Raw genomic sequence first — 24354 nt, 5'->3', positions numbered from 1 at the left:
CTCCCTTCATTAAGAAGCTTCTGAGGTTCTTCCCAGACCTCGTGCAAGACTCCATGGCATCCTCATGACTTCCGCCTGGGCAGGGACTGAGTCCAGCACTTTGAACTGGACGAGAATGAATGCAGGCAACCCGAGCTTCCGTCCCAGGTGCTCTGGGCCCTGTGAGGGGGTCGGGGTGGGGGTAGGGCAAGAAAGGGGTGAATCAGCTTGCGTACAGGCAGCCAACTGTGAAGACTCTGCTTTTGACCCTCACAGGCGTGAGGTCCCGCCGTCTACACCCTCAGAGGAGCATGGGCAGGGGGCTTGCAAGGGGCCAATCTCTTGCAAAGGTGGCTGGAGGAATTACCCTGCTAAAGTGGTCATGAATTATAGAAAGGAAAGGGGGGTGGGAGGAAGGCCCGGAATATCATATGTGTAAATAAACCAGAGTGGCAGGCAGACATAAAAGCCAGCCACCAAGCTCTTGGACCCACAGCGCCCCTTCTTGTGTGGATCCACTCATGCCAAGTACCACAGTGAGTCGCTTCCCACCTCCTTCTTCAAAGGATTTGTTAATAAGTCAATGACGGAACATCTAAAGGGGAAAAATATTTCTCTTTATAGTTGGAGATAATTGTCCCAGGAAAAAAAAAACAACAAACCTTTAATTACAACTCACATGGAGAAAGCTTGATTTGTGGGCAGAGCCCAAATGCTGAGGAGCTAGATGTAAAATATTTGTAATATTTAGGGAACCTAGAGTTTTACATAAAAGTAAACAGCACTGCCTGAAGGCACAATTTCCAGCAACACAATAAAATGTGCTGTGAATTTATGGCGGCCATCCATTAGCTCTTACCAAGGCAACGTCGCCCCTATCTGTCGTCCATCATTATAATAGAGGGTTAATGCACCGAATTTACATAAAAAAGTCATATTGTCTGCATGAATTATTTACACTCGAAGCTGTTTTTACAGCTTGGTTTCAAGCTGGATTCTGGGAGAGATTCTGCCAGTAAATTACTCTGTGGAGACCTGCTTCTATAACCGTGCGCGGAGCCAGCAATGAAAAGAAAGGAAAATGGGCAGGCCCTGGCGGGTCGTTGGTGCTGACGCCTCTCGGGTGGGGGCTGGAGGCGGCGGTAGAGGCTTCGGGAGGCTGGTGGACCTTGCCGCAGATGGGGCTTGGTTTCCGGGCCCGCAGCCTCGCGGTCGCTGCCAGGCTGCCACGTGGTTAAAGCCCGCGTGGGCCCCTGGGGGGCACAGGGATCCTTTGGAAGTGGCTGAAGTCAGAGGTCTTTTAGGGACCAGGGTCCCGGAGAGGAAGAGGAGCTGCTGTGTTTCAGGTGCAGGAGCCTGGCTCAACAGTGAAAGCAAGACCCACAGTTCCCATTGTACAGATGGGGAGACTGAGACCTCGGGAGGCACCTTCTCAAGAAGCGGGAAGCCCATCTGTTCCAGGTGGGCCCAGGGAATGTGGGACATACGGACACTTTGGATTCGGGGGGAGAGCCGGGTGGTGATGGGGTGTCTGTGGGAGGACATGCAGACACCCCGTGCCTCCCATCTCGGCACTTAGGTTTTCTACAATTTCCAGTGAGTTGGAGGCAGTTTCAAGGCTTGGTCTGGCAATGAGTTTTTTTTTTTTTTTTTTAAAGATTTTATTTATTTATTTGACAGACAGAGATCACAAGTAGGCAGAGAGGCAGACAGAGAGAGAGGAGGAAGCAGGCTCCCTGCGGAGCAGAGAACCCGATGTGGGGCTTGATCCCAGGACCCTGGGTTCATGACCTGAGCGGAAGGCAGAGGCTTCAACCCACTGAGCCACCCAGGCGCCCGATGAGTTGTTTTTGGTTTTGGTTTTGGTTTTGGTTTTGGTTTTGTTTTGGCACCAAGTTCTTAAATTCTCTTTGCTTTAGGGGCAGGGGTACTGGGGAGACCTGCTCATGCTTCCAGGCAGTGTGGAGTTAGGGGAGGCTGGGTGCACAGGAAACACACTTGGATTTTTAATTCCATGCCTGCTGCGTGGTGTTGGGCAAGCTTCCTAGTTGAGGGGGGCTCAGTTTCCTCATCTGTACTATGGGATTTCCAATTTTAGTATATGTGCTGCCGAAGCGAGCACTGTACTATGGGATTTCCAGTCCTGACTCTCTCAGCCTGTCTCCCCAAATGATAAGAGGCTCAAGGGGGATGACATGCTCTGGGAGGTGTGTGATGTGTCCCCAGCATGACCACAGGGGACAGGGGTCAACAGGGGGAAGCCTTGAAGTTACAGCTGATGGAGGAACTTGAAGTGGGCCAGCCAGGCAAATGGAGGGAGAAGGCTGGCCGCTCAGACATAAGGAGATAAAAGAATCCCAGAGACTGAGAGATAGGGAGAGACAAAGAGCAATCCCACCAAGACAAAGAGGGATGGAGATAGAGGTGCGGAAGAGATGCCCACCCAGGGAGGAAAGTCAGGTAAAACGCCTCTGGCTCTGACTTCCTGGAGAGGTTGGCTGGAGTGAGGGCTGCCCTGGGGCCCGGTCTACCCTTTGCAGGGACCCCCTCTCCTTCCAGGCCAAGAAGTGCCTGGGCTTCTCTCTGGCCTCGAGGTTCTTTCCTGGTCTCTGCTTTTTTGTAGCACAGGGAAACCCGAGTTGGATGTCAGCTCCTTCCTATCCTATCTCCCGGCACCTGGGACAGGCAGGGGCTCCTTGCCACTGCACTCCAGGTCCCCTGCTCCTGGAGCAGCCACTGCAGGTCCCAAGGGCTTGGAGACAACAAATGACTCCCTGCTGACGGGTCGCTCGCTGCCTCCTGCCTGCCAGCCCATTCTGCTGCACACCGCATGCAGATAATCATGTAAGGCAAGGGAACCCCTCCTGCCTGTGGTGGTGTGATTTAAACCCGAACTTTGCTTTGCTTTCATCCCCCGGAGAAGCAAGATTTAGATGATAAATTTCTCTGTCTTCCTGAGAGCGTGCCCACACGTGCACAGACGTGCACCTGCACACACATATACATACATATACAATGCTCACACATTGCAGCCTCCCCCCACCCTGGCGCACATATAGTTACAAATGTGTCCACTGCATTGGCAAACCGCACATGTACACGTTCACATATGGTGCCTTTGTATGACGCACATGCCGTCTGGGGCACCCGTGGCCCTGGGTTCGGGCTGGAGGAAAATGCAGTGGTGGCTGGGACCGTTGGCATGTGCGGGGTCAGTGGGAGAGGCTGAGCGTGAAGGGGATGAGCTAAAATTGTGAGAAGTTGTCCAAATCTTGCCCCACTTTGCTGCCTGGAAGAGGAGGATGAGGCTTGCGTTTGGGTGTGAATATGCATGTCTGTGCGCATGCGTGTGTCCCCATGCAAGCCTGTGTGCCTCCCTGTGGGACTTGACAAGTGTGGGAACCTCTGTTGCATGCTGGGGGTGGTGGCCAATGGACAGGGGAGAGTGTGGTGTATTGGAAAGAACTTGGGGCCGGAGTCATACCTGGCCTGTCACTGGCCCGCTGCTAGCCCTGGGCAAGTCGGGGTCTCTCTCTGGCCCGCCTTTCCTTCTGGCTACCGAGGGTCCTGTTCTGACTTTCTAGTCTCTGTGTGACCTTGAGGGTGTGTTTCTGAGTAAACTGGGCTTGGGGTTGTGTGTGCGTGCTGAGTGTGTTGGTGTGTATGTTCAGGGGAAGGTGTGTTGTATGTGTGTTTGTGTGTGTGTGTGTGAGAGAGAGACAGTGAGTTTGAGAAGTGATCTGTGGGTATGTTTTTCTTAATGGAAGTGTTCGTGAGAGTGAGGACATCCTTATTTTATTTTATTTATTTATTTTTAAGATTTTATTTATTTATTTGACAGACAGGGGTCACAAGTAGGCAGAGAGGCAGGCAGAGAGAGGAAGGGAAGCAGGCTCCCTGCTGAGCAGAGAGCCGGATGCGGGGCTCGATCCCAGGACCCTGGGATCAGAGGACGTCCTTATTTTAAATTGCACCCCCTCCCTACCCCTTTTCCACTTGAATCTTCTCCATAATGCTGATCATCATTGAACGTCACTCTTTGTTTATGTGTTTATTTTGTTGACAGTTTCTCTCTCCCTGCCAGAGCGTAATCTCTACGAGGGTAGGATGTTCAGCTGCTCTGCTCACAGGTGTCTCCCTTGCCCCACCCCGTTAGAACCATCTCTGGCACAGGTGACCTTGTGAATGTTTAATACATACTCATGCAACAAACACACAAATGAATGAATGACTCTATCGTCTCCTTCAAGTGTTCTCCTCCGTGTCCCTTTCTTTCCTTGCCTGAAAATGCTGTTAATCATAAAGTCCCATGCATGGACCAGTAGCAGGTGCCATCAGCAAGGAGCAGATCAAGTGTGGAAAGCAGACAGGAGGGGAAGGTACTTCTTAGGAAAGAGAGTATTGCCTCCCTTTCCAGGATCGGTTCCGAGGGAGCTCCGAGGACGGAGGAAGAGACTTCAGGGTGTCTGGGAGGGAGGTGGAGAAGACGAGGTGAAGACAGTGGATTTAGGCAGTACGTGGAGGAAGAAACAGAAGACATGAGCCAGAAGAGGTGGGTCTTGTGGTCGTCCCCACGGACTTGGTGGCGTTTATCAACTTTCTTGCCTGGAGTGGCCCAGATTTGTGGTGTTTGGTTCCCTAAGTAGGTTTTTGTGACTGGTGTTTATGATTGGGAATATCTACCTGACTGTGGGAGGTAACATGAATGGAATGTCTAGAACTGTGCTGTCGACCCAGAAGCCTCGGGCTGTGCAGATGTGGCTAAGAACTCTCAGGTATCTCTTTCATAATGAGGCCCTGACCACCCTACTTAAAATTGCTGCCTTCCCTCTCCAGGGCCCCTGATTTCCCCTTGTCTGGTTTTAATTTCCTCCTGTCCTTATCACCTTCCAGTACACTACGTGATTTACTTATTTAAGTTTATTTTTTACTGTTGGTGTCCCAGTGAGAATGAGAGACCTCTCAAAGGGTAGGACCTTTGTCTGGTTTGGCTACTGATGTGTCCCCCATGCCCAGGACGGTGCCTGGCAGGTGGCATGTGCTTGGTCCCTGTGTACTCAATGACTTGATGGGCTTCTGTTTGAGTGGATTTTCACAGTGTATTTTGTGAATGGGTTTGTAAAGCAAGTGTTTACGGGATGAGCGTGTAGAAGGGCTCATTGTTTTTTTGACTGTGGGGGTGACTGTGTTTGGGAGGCAGGTGGGTTTGCTCCAAAGTTTCATCCTCTGAGGACTGTCGGGCAGTTTTCTGATAGAGGCTCCAGATTCTGGGCATCCAATCGGACATGATCAAGGGTCTGCCCACAAACCCACTAGAGCTTCCCCTGGGATCTCCAGGAGTCCTTTCCTTGACTGGTTGCCCTTTTGGTGGCCATAGGCCTGAGCCCCAGCCCTAGCAGCTTCTTGGGTCCATTCCCTCCTTTTCCCATGGGCATACCGGGCCCCAAACAGGGAATTTCCTCCCCCTGCAACCAGTCTGCACCCTGGGCTAGGAGGAGTCAGAGGGTGAAGGCTAGTGGTCCATCCTGGAAGAGAGCCATGCTGGGGGGTTGGGCTCGGCATCTGAAGAGTCTGGACACGTGGCTGGGAAGAGGGGCCTTGGGGTGCCTCTTGGATGGAGGGAATCCTGGCTACTGGGGGTTCAGTGGTCAGTTCAGAGATGTCAGGGCTGGGCAGCAGGTGGTTGGGTCCTGGTGAAGGGCTGGGGAAGAGGGGCCAGCCTGGATCCGTGCTTCGGCTGTGGGGGAGTCAAGGGCAAGGAGTTAAGGAGCTTAGGATGTACATGTGGAGATCAGCTCCAGTGGGCAAGACAAGGAACCCACTGGTCCCGGTCTCAGGGAGCAATGGGCTTGGCGCCTCAGTCCAGTCCCTTTTATTATGTGAAGGTGGTGGCCACAGAGCTGCTGGGACGTGGGGGTGAGGTGTGCCCACCCCTGTGGCTGACAATACCAGGACCCAAAGGTGCTCAACCAACTCAGGGCCAAGGCCAAAAAAGACAAATGCAAGGGGGTTAGAGACAAAGTCTGCCCCCACCCCCTTAGGCTGGCATTTAGGAAAAATGATCTAATGTTGAGAGGATGGTGTTCAGGGTCAGACAGAACCGTGCTTAGCTTTCACACTTGCCTGCTGCGTGATCTTTCGAAGGTCTCTGCACCTTAGTTTCTTCATGGGCAAGATGGAGATCCCTTTTATTTCATAGTGGGATTGGAAGGATTAGACTGTTATCACTACTGTTACTGGTTTATTTTAACCATGGCACAGGGGCTCCTGGGTGGCTCAGTCAGATAAGTGTCTGACTCTTGATTTTGGCTCAGATCACGATCTCAGGGTCGTAAGATCAAGCCCGGCATGGGGCTCCGTGCTCAGTGGGGAGTCTGCTTGAGATTCTCTGTGTCCCTCTCGCTCTGTCCCTCCCCCTGCTCATGGGTGCACCCTCGAACTCTCTCTTTCTCAAATAAATAAATCTTAAAAAAAACAAACAAACAAACCAATTACACAGGTCCAGGAAGGGAAGCCTGCCTTGACAGGAGTCCAGGGCTTTGGCTGATCTCAGATTAGCATGAGGGCCTCGTATGAATGGTGGCACCTGTGGTGCTTAGAGAAGAAGGCCAGAGCCAGAAGAAGGCTAGAGCCAGCTTGGGTTCACTAAGACCGGGCAACTCTTTCAGGTCCTTGACAGCTGCATGACTGGTGGGTGAGGAAACGAGCTCGTGTGGAGTGGAGAGGTACATGTTATTTATTGAGCACCTGTTGTGAGCTGGATACTTCTCATACACGATCTTAATCTCCCAAGTCCTGCGCTAAAGGTGACGGTCTCCATTGTACAGTTGAGATATGGAGGATCCAGGAAGTTAAATGACTTTCCCAAGACTGACGGGGCTGCATTTCCAGTCTGGATCTTTCTGTAGTATCGCATTGCCTCCTGAGATGCTAGGTAGGGTCTCTCCAGCTTTTGAGGGCACAGTGGATGGCTGTGAGGGCATGGAGGGGGCTCCCATCTGGCTGAAGGGCGGCCTGGGGATGTTCAGAGAGGGAGCACTGGGTCGGTCTATGAAGGCCTTTAGAGGCAGGTGTGGGGCTCTGCCTTCACCCTGTTCTGACCAGTATAGGCCAAGGACCCAGAAGGAGATATAAAGGGTGTAGACCTGTAACAGCAGGTGACAGAACAGAGAAAAAGGACAGAACAAAACTCAGAGAGCAGAGACGGGATCTTGGAAGATCTCAGCAACAGAGAGCGATACTGCGACTTTAGCATGACGAAATGTCATAGGGATAAATGTGGGGCTCATCTTGTCTACTGGAAAAAGTGAGAAAGCAATTTAGGAGTGCAAAGGACAGTAAGTTCAGTATGAATCACTAGGCATGGGGTTTGGGACAAGGGAGGGGGACCACCGTCCTGGCCCAGCCAGCTTTCTGCCCTGGGGCAGTCTCTGTTGTGCATATTTGAAGGTCGGGTGCTATTTTCTGCTTTCTCGGTTCTTCATCTTTTGAGGGGGAGCTTGTGGGGGGTGGAGCAGAGCCCTTCTGGAGTGTGACCCTTGGATTCCATCCAGAGTAGCCCTCTGAAATGACAGCTTTCAAGGAGGAGGAATAGCCGCAGATTTCCTGAACTTGGGTCTGATCTTTATGCTAAACCTCCCTCATCTGGGGAGAGGAAAGGGCCGGTCCCTGAATGTTCAGGGACTGGGAGGGGTCCTGGTCCCCTTGGCCACTGGCCAGGCTTGTCCACTCCCTTTCCAGTGGTCTCCTTCCCTTCTTGGAGCCTCATGCTGGAGGTCAGCATTCTGCCAGGGCCGGGCCGGGCCAGATCTTCTGTGCTGGAGGTGGGCAGGAACAGAGAGCCTCGCGAGTTGCTCATGTCGGGGCTGGATCCCTGCTCGAGCTGGGGTGTCACCTGCCAAGCTGAATCGGGCACAGGAAGCGCCTGGCTGGGAGACATACTGTTTAATTTGGAGGTTCTGTTGCACTCTGAAATGCACTTCTTCTGGCAGCTGCGGTGAAGTGAAGCTGTTGAGCTTCCCGCTCTCCTGCCAGAATCACAGCCACTTTTTCCTGAGAAAGAAACAGGGCTGCAGAAATGAAATACTTCTTTTCCTCTTAAATCTGTTTTTATAAGTTTTTTTTTCTTTTTTGCATGTACAGAAAAGTGAAACGGGTGCTATTAAAATAAACAAGGCATTTGAGATAGGAAGGTTAAAGCAGATTGTTGGGGGGTGCGGAAGGGGGTTGGATACGCCCTGCGTTTCTGCACACAGGCTGCTTGTCGCCTGTTGGAAATGGGAGGGAGAGAAAATGTCCACAAGTCTGCCCACCTCCCAGCCCAGAGGAGCTTTTCTCTCCAAGTGTCTTGGGGATTCACCGAGCAAGGCAGTGGGGAAAGGAGCTGTCATTTATCGAGAGCCCACTGAGTACTAGGCCTGTAACATGGGTGATGTCATTCACTCCGCAGAGCAACCCTGGGAGGTAGGACCCATTTTAGAGATAAGGAAAGTCGAGGCACAGAGGGATTAAGATTGAGCAGTCAGGGATCTACCAAATTGGGATCTGACCCTGCACGGGCCTGACCTCAGATGTTCTTTTCACTATCCTCTGTTACGTTGAACAGTTGGGTATCAGCTGGAGGATGCAAAAGGAGAAGGAGGAGAGGGAAAATAAGAAGATGAGACATTGGTGTGTCCTACCTGGCAAGATGGAACAAGATACTGACCACTGTGAGTGAATCAAACTGTAGTTGCTGGGTTCTGACCAATACAGGGGGTTTGGGGAAGGATGTGGGAGGTGGGTGCGTTTAGCTTGATAACCAAGGTGGGCTTCCTGGAGGTGGAATGCCCTGGAAGCTGAATGGAGGTGAGGGAATGACCTTGTTGCTGTGTGAGCAGAGGCAGGAAAGATGCTAATCTAGCTTGGGTGTGCAGAGGTGAGTCGGGGTGGGGCAGTCAGGATGGTTGTGCTGGAATCAAGGGATCAGGGTGGAGAGTGTGTTGCTGAGAGAGTCCTGGGCTGAGACGCAGGTGCCTGCTCCTTGCCCTGGTTCTGCCACTGCTGACTTGCTGTGTGGTCTTGGGCAAATGCCTTTCTCTCTCTGGGCCTGAGATTTTCCTTCTATAAAAAGATGGACTTGAACTAGAAGTCCCCTAAAGACCCTTTTAGGGTCCCATGAAGAGAGGTGGTGACTGTAACATCCAGAAGGCTTTGACCATGAGGACTTGGCATTAGAGTCATCATGAAATATTAGTCTGAAAGGCCCCCAGGAATCATCTTCTAGATCATCTTACTTCAGTCTTAAAGGAGTTTTCGAGGCTAAGAGAAGGGAGGTGGGAGGGGGAGGGAGTGTAGAATGAACAGGGCCTGGAGGATGTGTAGAGGACACTATGTAGTGTGGTATTGTTCCAGAATCAGCACCAACGTGTAGTAGACAAAGAGGAAAGGGATCAGATGGGAATGGAAGATGAGGTCAGACCTTGGAGGACCAGGGACTTCCACTCCATGCACTGGGTAATGGGGAGCCATGGAAAGGTTGGGAGGGACATGCTCAGAGGCCGACTTTGACAGATCACGTGGACAGCTTTGATGATGCATTTGACAAGGGCTGGGAGTGGGTACAGGCCTGGGGGAGTGCCGGGAGGGCAGTTAGGGTGTACTGTGTCCGCTCAGAGAGAGATGGTGACAGTCTGAACCATGGGACAGACCGGGTATGTTACGGACAGCATCTGTTCAGGAGGAACCAGGACATGGAGGAGAAAGGATTTGTTGATTGCTTGCAAGTGAGGAGCAAGGAAGAAGGAGAGTCAAGGGCCCCCTGGTTTCTGGCTTGGTGGTACTAACGGAGACAGGAAATACTGGGGGAGGGGGGGATTAGGTTTCTGGGGAAAGAAAATGAATGAATTCAGTTTGGGATTTGGTGAGTTTGAAGAGTCAATGTAATGGCTTTGTCATTTATTCGATTACTCATTTCTTCATTCATTCTTTCTGGAGCATTCAGTGCGTGCGGGGCATGGTGAGACACTGCCTTCCTGGCAGCCTGGAGGGGCATTCAGAAAGTTCTTCCTGATGTTGAACCTCAGTCTGCTAGACTTCAGCCCTCTGGTCTCCTTCTGCCCTTTGTGCTGCCCCTGGTTCAGGGAGCATGAGGCTGTGGACAGACGTGGGTTAAGAAAGTTGCCAAGAAATGGATTTCAGGCCCGAGTGTCCTTTTGTAGGGTCTCATCTGTTGAGTGGGTTTAATAAACCTCACTTACAGCAGTGGTGTGCTGGCATGCGTTCCTGCTGGCTCCAGAACCGACCCAAGGGATCCCTTCTCAGCTCTGTGGTCAGGGACGTCCCGTGGGTGGCTCCAAGCTGGCCATGGTGGGAGTACTTACATCCCAGAAGTGGGCAAATGCTACAAACGGGGACTCTGTTTCTTCCAGACTGCGGGTTGGGGAGTGGTTATCAGTCTCCCACTGCTGACAGACTCCTGGGGAAGATGCTGGGTGTCGGGCACCTGGCACAGGGCTCCCATGTGGGCGCACCTGCTCAGCATACAGCCGGAGCCTCTTAAGTGTGCCTACCTTCTCCTTTGACATCTCTCGTGTATGGGAAAAACTCTCGTTTCATTCACTCCAAGCAACAACTCCCCTTCAGTCTCCTCTTTTCTCAAAGGACATGGTTCCAGGGAAGACTGCTGTCTCCTTTCCCCTTGGTCTCCACAGAGGGGCAGATGCCACAGGAGGAGAATTTGAGAGTCTGAGAAATCTGGATTTGAATCTTGGCTCTGCCCCCTTGCCCGGTGTGTAATAACCCTGGGCGAGTTATTTAATCGCTCTGAACCTCAATTAAGTCACCTGTAAACTGAGGACGGACATGCCTCGCTCATTAAGTTGTTGTGGAGATGAAATGAGGTAATGGGTGTGTGTGGGGGCGCGAGGACCTGGCAGCCAGGCTGCAGTTTCAGTAGGAGCTTGACCGACGACCTGCTCTCCTTCCCTGAGAAGCCCAGTGGGGGCTTGGACTCGGGAGGCGGGGGGCTGTTCTGATAGCGGAGCGAGGGGAGAGGCAGGGGGGAGGTGAGAAGAGGAGTCGGGGCCGCATCCTTGGGAAAGCAATTTCCTGGTGGAACACGTAGGCCGGGAAGAGGCTGTGGGTCGTCGGACCCTCCAGATGTATTCCGAGTGCAGCAGAGGGGAACTCCCCGGGCCGCGGTTCACGCTTCCAGGCCCCTCACCTGCAGATCTGCAGATAAACTCCTACCAGCAGCTCGGCTCGTGGGTTTCTGGGACGGCTGTGGCAGCTTGGGCTGCACTGATTTACCACCCTGGCCCCAAGCAGATTAAATCACCCAGAGTCATTTGAATTGTACCCGGCCTTGTCACACAAATCTTAGAATCTGCTGTCTGGCAAGAAAACTTTCTTTGTACTTTTTGGAGGAAGTCTAAGAGCTCAAGAAATTGAGGTGAAGTGGGAAAAAGGAGGTGGTGCTGGGGGTGTGGGTTTTTGCATCTTTGGGTCGGGTCTGAGTGGGCAGTTGGAGGACGGAGTGTGTGGGGTGCATGTCTGTTGAGAGAGAGGGAGCACAAGTTTACTGCAGTGGCATTTGGGGCAACATCATCTCTGGCTGTGTGACACAGGGCAAGTCACTTCACCCTCTGAGTCTCAGAGGATTGTTGTGAAGGTCGAAAGGGCTACCTTGTATAAAGTGTTTCATAGACTTTATTAATCAGTTCTGTGATTACTAATTGGGAGGAACAGACAAATGACTCTATAAATAAATTCTATATGGCCGTGCTTATCATGTGTTGAGCAGAGAGTCTGGGAACTAAAAGGGAGTGGGCACATTATCAGAACTCTGGGGCCTTAAAGGAAGCCTGAGTCCCAGGAGAGTGAGGCAGAAGAGGTTGTAATGCAGTTAAGGTCATTGACCCCTGACCCATCTCCAATGGTTGTGTGGCTCTGGAGGGGAGTCCTGGGTGGCAACCAAGATAATCCTTCTCCCCCAGACCCATTTTTGGCACATGGGTTGGTTCTACACCAGTCAACACACAGTCACAAGGATTGGTTTATATTGGCCCAGTGAGACGAAGGCCAGAATTTTTGTTAGATGACTAGAGAAAGACATCCAATCTCTCTATCTGGATTTGAATGAGGTAGCTTGTGGATCTAATTCCTGGCAGGCATCTGGTGACTGGGAACACAACCGGAGACTATTATAAACATATGGAGGTGGGAAGAGCCTGAAACATCACAGAAAAATGTTGCTCCAGCCCTGATCAAACTGTGCCTGAAGGCTGTTGCATCTGGACTATTCTATTAAGTGAGCTGCTAAATCTACTTTATTAAACCCATTTAGATTTTAATTTTGTATTACTTGTGATACATATAAATGCTGATATAGGGATCTGAGTGGAGAGTGAGGACCTGTGTGGTATTAGGCAGCCATTAGTGAGGAGAACATCTAGGCTGGAGTAAAGGTTTGGGAGGGATGTGTGATGAGGGGGTGTATGGGGCTATAGGAAGTCAGGCTGGAAGAAAGTTGGAGTTGAATAATGGAAGATCTCAGACACAAGTTTAGAATTTGGGCCTTCATTCTGTAGGCAGTGAGGGATAATTGCAGTCTTGTGAGCAGGGGAGGGTGTGGTAGAGTGCTGTGAGCGCAGTGGTATTGGGGCAGGTCAACCTGAGAATGGAATAGGGGTAGGATTGGAAGGAGGAGTTGAGGGCTAAGACCAAAAAACATCATCATTTACAGATACTGCACATAGCATGTGGATTAGCTCACTTAGTCCTTACAACCACCCCCCCCTCCTTTTTTTGGAATTTCAATGATCTTGAATAACTTAACAAGATTGTCTGGTTGCTAAATGACATTCAGGACCTGAACCCAGGTCATCTGACTTCAAAGCCTGTACCCTTGTTCATCCCGTTTGTGATGACACAGATGACAAATTAATACGGGCTGGACCAGGATAGTGGTCACAGGAGTAGAAAGGATTCACAGGAGACATTAGGTTGGTGAAACCCTAGATATATTCTTATTAAAGCTACAAACTAGACCATAGCAGCTGTTGTTATCAGTATTTTAAAAAACACTTTCCCTAAACTGCTAGGCATTATAATTAGACAAGAAATAAAAAAGATACATATTGGAAGAGGAGAGAAAATAATTCCAGTTTGTAGATAAGATGATTATTTATCTGGAAAATCCAAGATAATTTCCTGAAAACAGACAGAAAAAATAAAGTTTAGTAAAATGGCCAGTAACAAAACAATACACAAAAACTAATAGCTTTTCTATTTACAAAATGACTACCTAGAAGGTAAAATAAAAGGCCTTGTCCATACTGTGAAGAAGAAAATAATAACACAAAATGTCTGGAAATAAACTTTATAAGAAACATGTAGAATCTGCATGAGGAAAAGCAGAAAGACCTCCTGAGGGATAGAAAAGAGACTTGGATAATTATCCCTAGTTCTTTGGTGAAAAGATTTAATGCCATAAGTCTGTCCATGCTCCTTAAGTGAATGTACAAAATTAAGATAATCCAATCAATACTCCAACAGGATTATTTAAAATTTAGCAAAAATAATATAAAGCTAACCTGAAAGAGTAAATTCTTGAAAAGAAAAATGATGAATATTTACCCTCTCAGGTATTAAAATGTTTTATAAAGGGACAATAATTAAACTTCTTATGTAAGCATAGATCACTGGGACAGAATACAGAGCTTGGAAAGGATATAAGTATTTAAGGGAATTTTGTGTGTGATAAAATGGTATTTCTATTGAGTTGGGAAAATATGGGCTATTTTAACCAACTAAGCCACCCAGGCATCCCTAATATAGGCTATTTTATAAATGATGTTGGCATGGGCCAGCCATTACAACGCAAGCTGGTTTTCTGTCTTACTCCAATAAGACCAAGCCATGAAGACTACAGAGTATTCATGAATACAAATGAATAAATATGAATGACTATTTTGGTCATCTTAAGCTAGGGACTTTCCTTCTAAACATGTTGGGATACTCAGAAATCATAAAAGAAAAGATTGATAAATTTGAATATATGAAGATTAAAAATTTAAGTACCAGAAAGACCATTAAAAGAAAAGTGAAGAAAGGAAAAGCATATATAAGAGATAATTGTTTAATCTGATCTCAAATATGCAAAGAACTCTTACCATTCATTAAGAAAAAGATAAATATCTAATTAGAAAAATGGGCAAAAGACATGAACAGGAAATTCACAAAGAAAATAACTACAAATGACCAAAAAAACCCCCCCAAGACAAAAAAACCCATGAAAAGATACTCATTTACTTTCACTAAAAATTTAAGAAAAGACAGTAAGAATGAGTGTCTTTTGCTGTCTGATTTGGCCAAACATTGAAACCCGGGGCTGGAGAGGGTGTGCGCAGACATGCTGGTGTTAATGAGCAGTACATTGTGGTACATTTGCCAAAAGGGCAGAGCGGCACAATTGGAAATAGCATACTCTTAAAAAAAAAAAATTATTTGACAGAGATACATTAAGAGAGGGAACAGAAGCAGGGGGAGTGGGAGAGGGAAAAGCAGGCTTCCCACTGAGCGGGGAGCCTGATGTAGGACTCGATTCCAGGACCCTGGGATCATGACCTGAGCCGAAGGCAGATGCTCAACAACTGAGCCACCCAGGAACCCTGGACATAGCATACTCTTATCACAGCAATTTCATTTGTAGGACTTTATCCTAAGGAGGTAATTGCACAAGATAAGCAAAGAGATAAGCACATGGATATTTACCACAATATTGTTTATGACAATAAAGTCTTGACAACATTCTAAAGGATCAATAGAGACCCAGCTGAATAAAATCTGATACATACATACAATGGAATACTATGAAGTAATTAAAATAATTTTGTAGAGCTCTATTTATTGACATAGAAAGATGTCTATGACATATTGTTGAGAGAGAAAAGCAGGTGTCAGTGAGAACAGTATGTATAATACAATTCCTCATCTATAAATTATATACATAGATCTCTGTGTGTATATATGCATAGTGATATGTCTGGAAGGCTGTTCACCAAAATGCTGGAGTGGTTATATCTGGGTGGTAGGATTTTGAGTGATTTTTACTTTCTTTTTCGTACTTTTAAGTATTGGTTTGATTTTTTTTTTATATACTGATGATATATCATGTTCTTCAGTCAGAATAAATAATAAAGCTATGTTTTTATTTTGGAAATTAGATAAATATTCAATAAGAGGACTTGGTACGTGGTGGTTTCGTGGATGCAGATAAGGAGTCAAGACACAGGCCAGGAATGTGATCCTTGAACCCCATTATGCATTGTGGAAACCCCAGCGTGGGAGCCCATTCTGGAAGAGAGAGAAGATGCTGGGTTTTCAGACCTTTGGCTCTTGGCGGTGGCCTGTAGGCAGCAGGACTGATCCTAGGAGGACATGTGAGGAGCCCAGAGGGCTTTTACCAAGGACCAAGCTGTGGACGAGATCTCAGAGGGAGGGTGTGCCTCGGTAGGAGCAAAAGAAGGCTGGAAAATTGGGCCGGGAACATGGCCGCATTGATGAAATGGGAGAAGAGCCGCATGAATGGTCGGGAAGGCGAGGAACCACCAGGGACACAGATTGCCTTGGAATTCCACAGGGTGGGCGGGGGGGGGGTGAATTTCCAGAGAAAGGTCCACCATAGCTAATGCTGCGGAGGCACTCGGCAACAGGGCAACAGTACAGGACTTGACAAAAAGGAGTCTGTTGGTGACCTTGGAGGGAGCACTTTGGGTGGGGGAATGGGGCCATTCGTGGGTGTATTATGTGTGGGTGTTTGTTATGGGAGAAAGGAGCGTGATAGCTCGGGAAAGTTGATTGGAGGGAAAGGGACTGAGCTTTGTTGGGGGAATGACATGAACCGGCGTGGGCCCCGCCGTGCCCGTTCCCCAACCCTAACGGGCATCACTAACCAGCCTATAGAACCTGAGGAAGTTTCAACGACGCCTTTTTCCCAACAGCCAGGCCAGGGAACCACTAGAATCTATTGGACTGGTCCAGTGAGATGAGCCTCTTCTCCATGCCTGGGCTTGAACACATACTTGAGGGATGATGAGAAGGCAGGCACGGAGGGAGTGATTAAAGGTACAGGAGAGGGGAGGCCTGGTGGAGCCAGGGTCCCCTGGTGCAGGTGTGGGCTATGGCCTGGGCCCCGCGAGACTTCTGGGTCTGGAGCCCAGCATGACTGGAGTGCTCTGTCTGCGGGTCTGTGGGGGCTAGATGCTGGGACAAGTGTATTCTTTGGGTGATGCTGTGAAAAGCCCGACTGCGTGGGAATTACTAGTTGGTGTCCAGATATTTTGGGGGCACACCATGACTTACCATCTTGTTGTCCAGGGAAGGCATGGCAGGAACAGCTGGGATAGAGGGAGTCTGAGAGCAGGGTCCGAGAGCAGAATAAGGAATTGAGGTTCAATTGTGGCTTGTGGGGGGACTTTCAGGGGAGACGCTCAGTGGGATTCAGCGGCCTATCCTCCCAGTGGTGTTTTGATCACATCAGTGGGAAAATGGAATCTTGGATAGTGAAGGTAAAGGCTCTTCTGGATGGTTGGTGGCTAGAGCTTGTCTGGAGTTGTGGAGGGATGCGGGCACATGGCAGAGCTCATTTGTAGTAGGGGACCAGAGTGGGGAGAGGCCCAGGCATCACGCCCAGTGGAGGAGAAATGTTGAAGGAGCTCAGGCCAAGGAATTAAATGTTTGCTCTTAACATGCTGAAGCCGGGTTTCCTAAAATGTGCTTTTTACATGAGGCTGTTCTACAGAAAAGGCTTCTGTGAGCAAAGACATTAACCCTCAGCTTCGTGCGTGTGAGCACAGTAAAGGCTCAGGCACATCTTTTTTTATTATTTTTTTTTATTTTTATTTTTTTTAAAGATTTTATTTATTTATTTGACAGAGAGATCACAAGTAGGCAGAGAAACAGGCAGAGAGAGAGAGGGAAGCAGGCTCCCTGCGGAGCAGAGAGCCCGATGCGGGGCTCGATCCCAGGACCCTGAGATCATGACCTGAGCCGAAGGCAGCGGCTTAATCCACTGAGCCACCCAGGCACCCCAGGCACATCTTTTAAAAAAAAAAAAAGATTTTATTTATTTATTTGAGAGAGAGAGGCGGGGGGAGCACAAACAGGGGGAAGGGGCAGAAAGAGAAGCAGACTCCCTGACGAGCAGGGAGCCCGAAACGGGGCTTGATCCTAGAACCCTGGGATCATGACCTGAGCCCAAGGCAGATGCTTAATGACTAAGTCACCCAGGTGCCCCATGGCTCAGAGAAGTCCTGCAGCAAAGAAACTGATGTGGAATTTCCCCAAACTTACTTAACCACAGCAACTTTTTCAATTCAACACACATTTACCTTTTGCAGGACTCATGGTTGACCTGGGACAGATGGAATGACCTGCCCTGTGAGGTCCCAGGGACGAGGTTTGGGCCAATTCAGGCATGTGGCGAAGAGGCAGATTTTGGTTCAGTTCCAGAAAGAACTTTCCAACAGTTGCTGATACTTTAACCATGAAGGAGGCAAAAAAGGAGTTTCAGTCCCTGGAGACCTCGAGCAGAACATGGACTTGCCAAGGAAAGCTGTAGAAGGGAGCCAGGCTTCAGATGGGTGTCCTCCTTGATTTCTGGGGGTCTGCGAACCCCGAGAGCACAGCTCTCCAGAGGTGGTGCTGCTACCTTGGAGCTTTTCCCCTGGCTCGTGTTGCTATGTACTCAGCCCGAGAGTACTTGGAGTGCTTGAAATGAGCAGTTCTGTGAAGGTAAGGAGCGAACACATAAATATTCTCATTAAGTCCCAAATACACATCCCAAACTTTACATAATCGGAGCAGCAGCTGGAGACGCCCACAACCCTAATTGCTTTTCTGTACTAAGAGAACGTCCTCTCTCCATCTCCACTTATTCCATTCATTTAGGCAATTATGGGACGGAACCAGCTGTGGCCGACTGGTGGGCAGGCGAGGCCGGTTTGTAACACCACGGAGTGGGTACCGCCATGAGGATGGGGTGCCGAGGGGGCTGAAACCTCTCTGCTCTCTTCATGGGGAGCAGGGCCGAGGGATATGAGTCCAGCCACTCAGCGCCTGTCCCCATCCCAACGGGCCCAGACTGAGCTGCTGGAACAGGAGGCCTGACCTCCTGGGGACTTGATGAGCAAGGTCGGGGCAACAGAAAGGACCAAGGATGTGGAAAAGGCCTGGGAGAGGAATGGATGGAGGAAAATGCCTCTGTTGGCCCAACTGCTCAAGAGGCCATCTCTGAATCTTGTGCTGGGTTGGAACACTGGCCTGTCTCGTCAGCCATGGCCCCGGACCCCCAAGCTCACAGCCCTGGGGTAGGGTGCGGGGAAACAACCCTGGGCAGGAAAAGGACTGGCATCCAGGCAAGCTTTCAGGACGGGGAGGGTGGAGACGGAGAGCCAGACTCTGTCCTAGAGAAAGGGGTCAGAGAAGAGCTCCTGAAAGAAGAGACAATAGGATTGACCCCAAGAGAGGAGGGAAGAGTCACCTGCATTTGGGGTGTGCCCTTCTGCAAAGTGGGGCCAAGGTGACTGTGGACTTCTAGGCCCCAAAGTGACACTCATTTTATCCCCCAGCCTCTGGGCTCTGGTCACCATCCAGGAGTCATGAAGACCCTCCTGAGATTCCTTCCCGGAGCTCTCAGCCAGGAGCTGGGTCCTCCGTGGTCGGCCAGGGCGATCACCCTTGAATGGTTGGCTCGAGCCCCTCTTTGGAGGGGCGCTGGAGAGGGCCGGAGCCCAGTCGCGCTGCCCACCAGGCTTCCCGTGGGTGGCGGGTGTCACTTTTCTTCCTCGTTCTCTCGGAGCAGCCAGCTCCGTTCCCCCAGCCCCGAGTGGCGGCTCCTTGGGCCGGAAACAATGTGCTTTCTCCACGCCTGGGAGTGGAAGTCAGCAGTTTGGCACCGTCTGGCTGGCAGCCTCCACCGGCTTCCTTTGGCACTTTATTGGCAAAGGCGGTGACATTTCTTTCAGTTGGGTGGGTGGAGCTGTTATGCAGACTCCCGCTCTCCTCATTCGCCAGATGAATATTCATGACTCAGGCAATCTGTACCAGCCAGACTTTCCTGAGGGCGGCAGCTTTTCTTCTCTTCCTCTCTCTCTTTTTCTTTCTCCTTCTCTCCTTCCCAGCGCTTCGGAAAGCTGGAGTACAGCTATATTTAATTTACAAATACGGAGCTATTTAGCTTGCCTTTTGGGGTGCGGGCACTGGGGAGGAGACGCTGGGGACGGGAGCAGTGGTGGAAACCTTCGGTCCCTGACCCTGGGCTTCTGGGTCCCCATGTCCAGCACCCGGGCCCCAAATCCTGGGAAACCTTATGGGTCTGAGTCTCCCTTCGAGCTTGGCCTCTTGGTGCCCACGTGCCTGAAGGGGTGGCAGCTCTGTGCCGCCTCTTTCCGCACTGGCCGCTGAGGTCAGCGTGGAAATCAGAGGAAGCATGATCCTTTCCAACTCAAAGCACGGCAGGCCCCAGCACTGTAGCATTGCTCCTCGCAACCTCCCTGCCATGCTCTCCTGCTTGTCAAGGCCCACCCAGACCCTGCTCTGAGCCCCAGACAAAAACCCAGAAGGCACCAGGGCGTTTGCTAGTCATTGCTTTCCTAGAGAAAGAACCAGTCACTCCTCGGGGTCTGATTTCCTGGGGCTACACCTGCTCCCTTTCTAGGAAGGATGTCCCTCTCGCTTCTCTGGTCTCCTCCCATCGAGGCACCAGAAACTCTGGCAAAGGGCTCCGAATTTCCAGAATTTGCCAGGGAATTTGGTCTTAGCAAGGATGTTCTCGTGTATATCTTGTGTGTGTGTGCGTGTGTATGTAAATATTTATGCACAGCTTAAGTGAGTCTGTATGCCTACATCTATGTTCAAGTGTTTGAGTGTGTGTCTGTATGTGTAAGGGCGTGAATGTGTGTGTGGCGGGAAGTCTGGGGATGTCTGCATGTGCTAATGTGCCTCTCTCGTTAGAGTTGTGTGTGGATCTCTGTGGGTCTGGGGTGTTGTGTGTAAGGGTGCTCCAGGGGGGCAGAGGCTTGTGGGTGTGGTGTGTGTGCGTGCCTGTGCAAGTGAATTGTAGATGTGTGTACAAGTGTATGTGTGCATCTGAGAGTGTGGGAGAGTGTGTGTGTATGTGTGTGTGTGTGTGTGTGAGAGAGCGAGAGAGAGAGAGAGAGAGAGAAAGGGTGTGATTCCCCCTGACCTCCATTCCCTTCTAAACCTCATCCTCTCTAGCGAGGTGGAGGGAGACATCCCCCCCTTTGCAAGTGTTACAGATTCTATCCAAGGACGGGAACAGAAGGCTTCCCAGCACAGAGCGTCCTGAAATTACTTTATATTCCCCCCTCCTTGTTTCATCTAATCAAAATAGCAGCGTTGGGCTCACCCATTCTCCCTGCCCACCACTTAGCCCCAGGGGAGGGAGCGAAGTGGGCCATCTTGTCTGACCTCCTCTGAGAGCACCTTGCAGCCCCAAGCCAAGGAGCTGTCTTCCAAATCTCCTCATTCCACGGCCCATGCTTCAGTGGCAAGAGCCAGCTGCCTCCCTGCCTGCCAGCAACCGCGGAGCTCTTCCAGAACCCACATCCAGGCTCAGCCTCATTTACAAATATGCAAATTTGCATCTTTTCTGGTATGCAAATGGGGACATGACAAATAGCTAATTAGGGTCAAAAGAGGCACTCTGAACCAATTAGTTGGAGGGTCGATTCCTTTCTGCGAGGAGGAGACTGGCCCCTCTTGGCCCCCCTGCTTCGCTGGCTCCCCCAGGCCCACACACTCTGGCCTGGCCTGGCTGGCAGGGGGCCAGGGGTGGTCCAAGAGACTGAGACAGGAGTCGAGGCTTGAATCCCACTCCCACTCTGGCCCTTAGCTGTGTGACCCTGGATGCACTCGCCGGAACTTCAGTGTCTCCCTCTGTGAAACAGAGCAACGGCAGGGACCTGTCCCTAAACCTGCACCCCAGTGTAGGTCATAAGACTGCGGGGGTGGGGGGAGCCTAGGATGTCAATAGCCTTTGGAAATAGTGCTAAAATGCCTCTGACAGGCACACCGCCCGTGTTCCTCCAAAGCATTCAGTTGCCCCATCCGCCCTCGGAATTAGATGAATTAGAAGTAGCGACAGCATGGCAGCGCGTGTCATCCTAGCTGCCAGCTCTGGCCAATTACGAATGTCTGCCTGGAGCAGTGCATGGAGAAGGATGTCCAGGCCAAGTCTGGGTTCCCCCGAAGAGACTGTGATCGATTAATGATGTCTGCTGTGGGCAAGTGATGGGACTGGCAGCTTCTGCGCTGCGTATTTCCTGACCGGGAACGACCTGGAGTTTGCAGCAGGCACCCGGGTTCCCGTCCTGTCTGCTCCCTGCAGTTCCCCTTCCAGAGTTCTGCACCCTGGTGTAACACGGGGCAGTTCGCCCTGTGTCTCTGAGTTACTTTTTTTTTTTTTTTAATTTTATTTATTTGACAGACAGAGATCACAAGTAGGCGGAGAGGCAGGCAGAGAGAGAGAGGAGGAAGCAGGCTTACCACTGAGCAGAGAGCCCGATGCGGGGCTTGATCCCAGGACTCTGGGATCATGACCTGAGCCTAAGGCAGAGGCTTTAACCCACTGAGCCACCCAGGCGCCCCTCTCTGAGTTACTTTAAGGCAAAGACAAGACAAGGTGAGGCAAAACCTCTCTTTCATCTGGGACGTGATATGGACACTTGACACCGTCAGCGGGACGGGCACATTGTCCCATTTCAGAGGTGGGGAGGCCGAGACCTGCAGAGGGTGGATGACTTGGAGTTGAGGGAGCAAGCCTTGCCAGGCAGGCCTGCACAGCAACTGAGGCTGCTCTTCTCTCTGCCACTACAGGATCTTGGCTCCCTCCCGCCGCCCCCGCGCTGCTGCCCCAAGCAGGCTCCAGCAAGCTTCACTGGCCTGGCTCCACAGCTGGGTGTGAAATGCGGCTGAGTCGGCACCTGGAAGAGTGGGGCAATTGCCTTCCAGGAGCCTGGGGCCTGGCCCAGGGCCAGCAGGCGGACAGGAGATGTGGGAGGGACTGAGTACCTGGGGGAGCCAACCAGGGCTTGGCGGTTGGCCGGGGTGGGTCGGGGGAGCACCTGGCTCGAAGCTGGTCAGCTCAGGGATGCCGAGCTGTGTGCATGTGCCTGCAGTATTGACTATGTCCTTGTGCGTGCCTTCGTGTGTGTGCACGCAGCCCAGGGTACATCCGGGAACATGCGTTCTTAATAACGTGTATATATATGCATCACATATCAATATAAGAATAGATAGATCTAGGTAGTTGTGCACATCTGTGTGTCTGGGTGTGTGTGTGTCTGCACATCTGTGTGTAGGTGAACAGCTTGCACACACATCTGTCAGTTTCTGTGTATGTGTGTCTATATGTATATCTGTATGCATATAGACATATGTATATGTATATCTATATGTATATCTGTATGCGCCGGTGTCCATGTGTGTGTATCTTTCACTGCATGTGCAGCTGTGCGCATGCCAGTGCGTCCGTCCTGATGCACGGCTGCCTCCCCCTGCCAGCATCTGTGGACATGGCTCCACACCTTTCTGTTGGCATCAATGTAAGCATCGCTGTTCAGCATGTGTGTCCTCTCCAGGACCCCTGTACTTCTGTGTGCATCGTCAGTATCTAGAAGTCTGCCCTGTGCATGCATTAGTGAGTGCTTCCTTGGCTGTGCTCCTCAGCTGGTGCATTTCTGGGTATGGACATCAGTGGGGGTGTTGGTATCTACTTCCGAATGCAGGCATGGCTGCATCAAGGTGAGCAGGATGGACTTTTGGGTGTGGCTGCCATAGCTCTCTTTCTCCCCTTTTCTCTCCTTTCCTCTCTCCTTCCCTTCGTGCAGCTCCCTCTTGCAGATCCGGCCCAGGCTGCTGTGGCAATAACGGATGAGACTTGGAAGCCCTCTTCAGCCTCTGGAGAGGGGCTCCCTACGTCCATCTCTCATGTGGACTCAGCCCCAGAATCACACAAGCTCCTGGCCTTTTAAAGCTATCGTCTCTCCTGCTGCATATTAATCCTCACCCCCAGCAGCAGTGAGAGCGAGATCAGATGACTTTTTCTTTTTCTTCTTTCCTTTGCAATGTCTCTCCCAGCCCTCCTACCTGCTAAAGGGAGACCTGACCACCTGCTGGAAGATCTGTTGGCTTGGACTTTGGAGCATGTGTGCCCCAGCTCAACTGTTTGTTGGTGGTCCCTCTGCCATCGCTGGAAATTTTCTGGGATGTGACCTGGGGCGCCCTGACCCCCGTCTGGGTTTGGATTCCAAGCTTCCCTGACTGGACCTCCCTGCTCAGTTGCCTCAGTCCATTCCCAGGCAGCCTCACCTGAATATGGTTCCCTGCACGTGTGGCTGCCCTGCAGGGGCAGGGACTGTCTTCCCTACCTGCCCCAGGCTCCCAAGCCCCAGCTCACAGCTGTGCTGGAACAGGAGTGTGATGGATCATTCCGGTGCCTCGGCTCTTATCTTGCTGTCATCGAATGCCTCCTCTCCCCTTACAGTCCTCTCCCTTCACTGATGGTTTTAGATGGAATTTAAAATAAAAAAGATTGATTAAAAGTTGGAAACTGTGTAAGTGAAAATAAAGGCACTTAAGACCACTAAGTATCATTTGAGCTTTAATGTATAGAGAAAGCCGAGTAAGATGACATTTTAGGGACACTTCTCTGCTGGTAAGTATCTTGACTTTGTTCCCCTCTCTTGGGGTCTTTTGGCTAGATGTCCTCCTTGCTGGAAGCCTGCCCAGGCAGGCGCCGAAGCGGAGTGTGAAGAACTCGAGCTTCAGACTGGGATAAGACCGTGTTGACTCACTTACTGGCTGTGCGACCTTTCTGGGCCCGAGTTTCCTTTTCTGTCCTTTTCTACGATGGGGACAAATGACCTGCTTCATAGGTTGGTTGTGCGGAAATAACGCCAGAGCCATCAGCAGGGCCCACATTCAGTATTCCCCCTTCAGAACGCGCCAGAACCCAGCCGCCACCTCCACCGCCCCTGTCCCAGCAAAGGGCTGCATATCAGTATCCTCCCTGCTCCTCAGTGGTCTGGTCCCTAAACAGCAGCCATGCTGATCCTGTTAACATTCAAGTCCTAGCACGTCACTCGCCTGCTCAGGACCTTCACTCCGTCCCAGCTCCTGTGGAGGAAAGTCGAAGTCATCACAGCAGCTTTTCCAGCCCCACATGCTCAATCTCCCTACCTGTGAGGGTCTCTGTTTCCTCCCCTTGACTTCTCTCTAACTGCATTACCATCCCTGTTCCTCAAATGTGCCAGCCATGTCCCTGCCTCAGGACCTTTGTATGCATTGTGTCCTTTGCTGGAATGCTCTTCC

At 50.7% G+C, this 24354-nt stretch overlaps 1 long non-coding RNA gene across 1 annotated transcript; it reads left to right on the top strand.

Moving 5' to 3' along the window:
* The first annotated feature begins 1289 nt into the window (after positions 1–1289).
* LOC123954287 lies at positions 1290–23579 on the top strand. Its single transcript, XR_006821057.1, has 4 exons — positions 1290–1440; positions 8585–8690; positions 17361–17754; positions 22872–23579. It is a non-coding gene; the product is annotated as an uncharacterized LOC123954287 (long non-coding RNA).
* Positions 23580–24354: the final 775 nt, after the last annotated feature.

This window comes from Meles meles, chromosome 1, assembly GCF_922984935.1.
Source record: "Meles meles chromosome 1, mMelMel3.1 paternal haplotype, whole genome shotgun sequence".
Taxonomy (NCBI): domain Eukaryota; kingdom Metazoa; phylum Chordata; class Mammalia; order Carnivora; family Mustelidae; genus Meles; species Meles meles.
The sequence above is the reverse complement of the archived record's forward strand: the minus strand, read 5'-3'. Positions and strand labels throughout refer to the sequence as shown.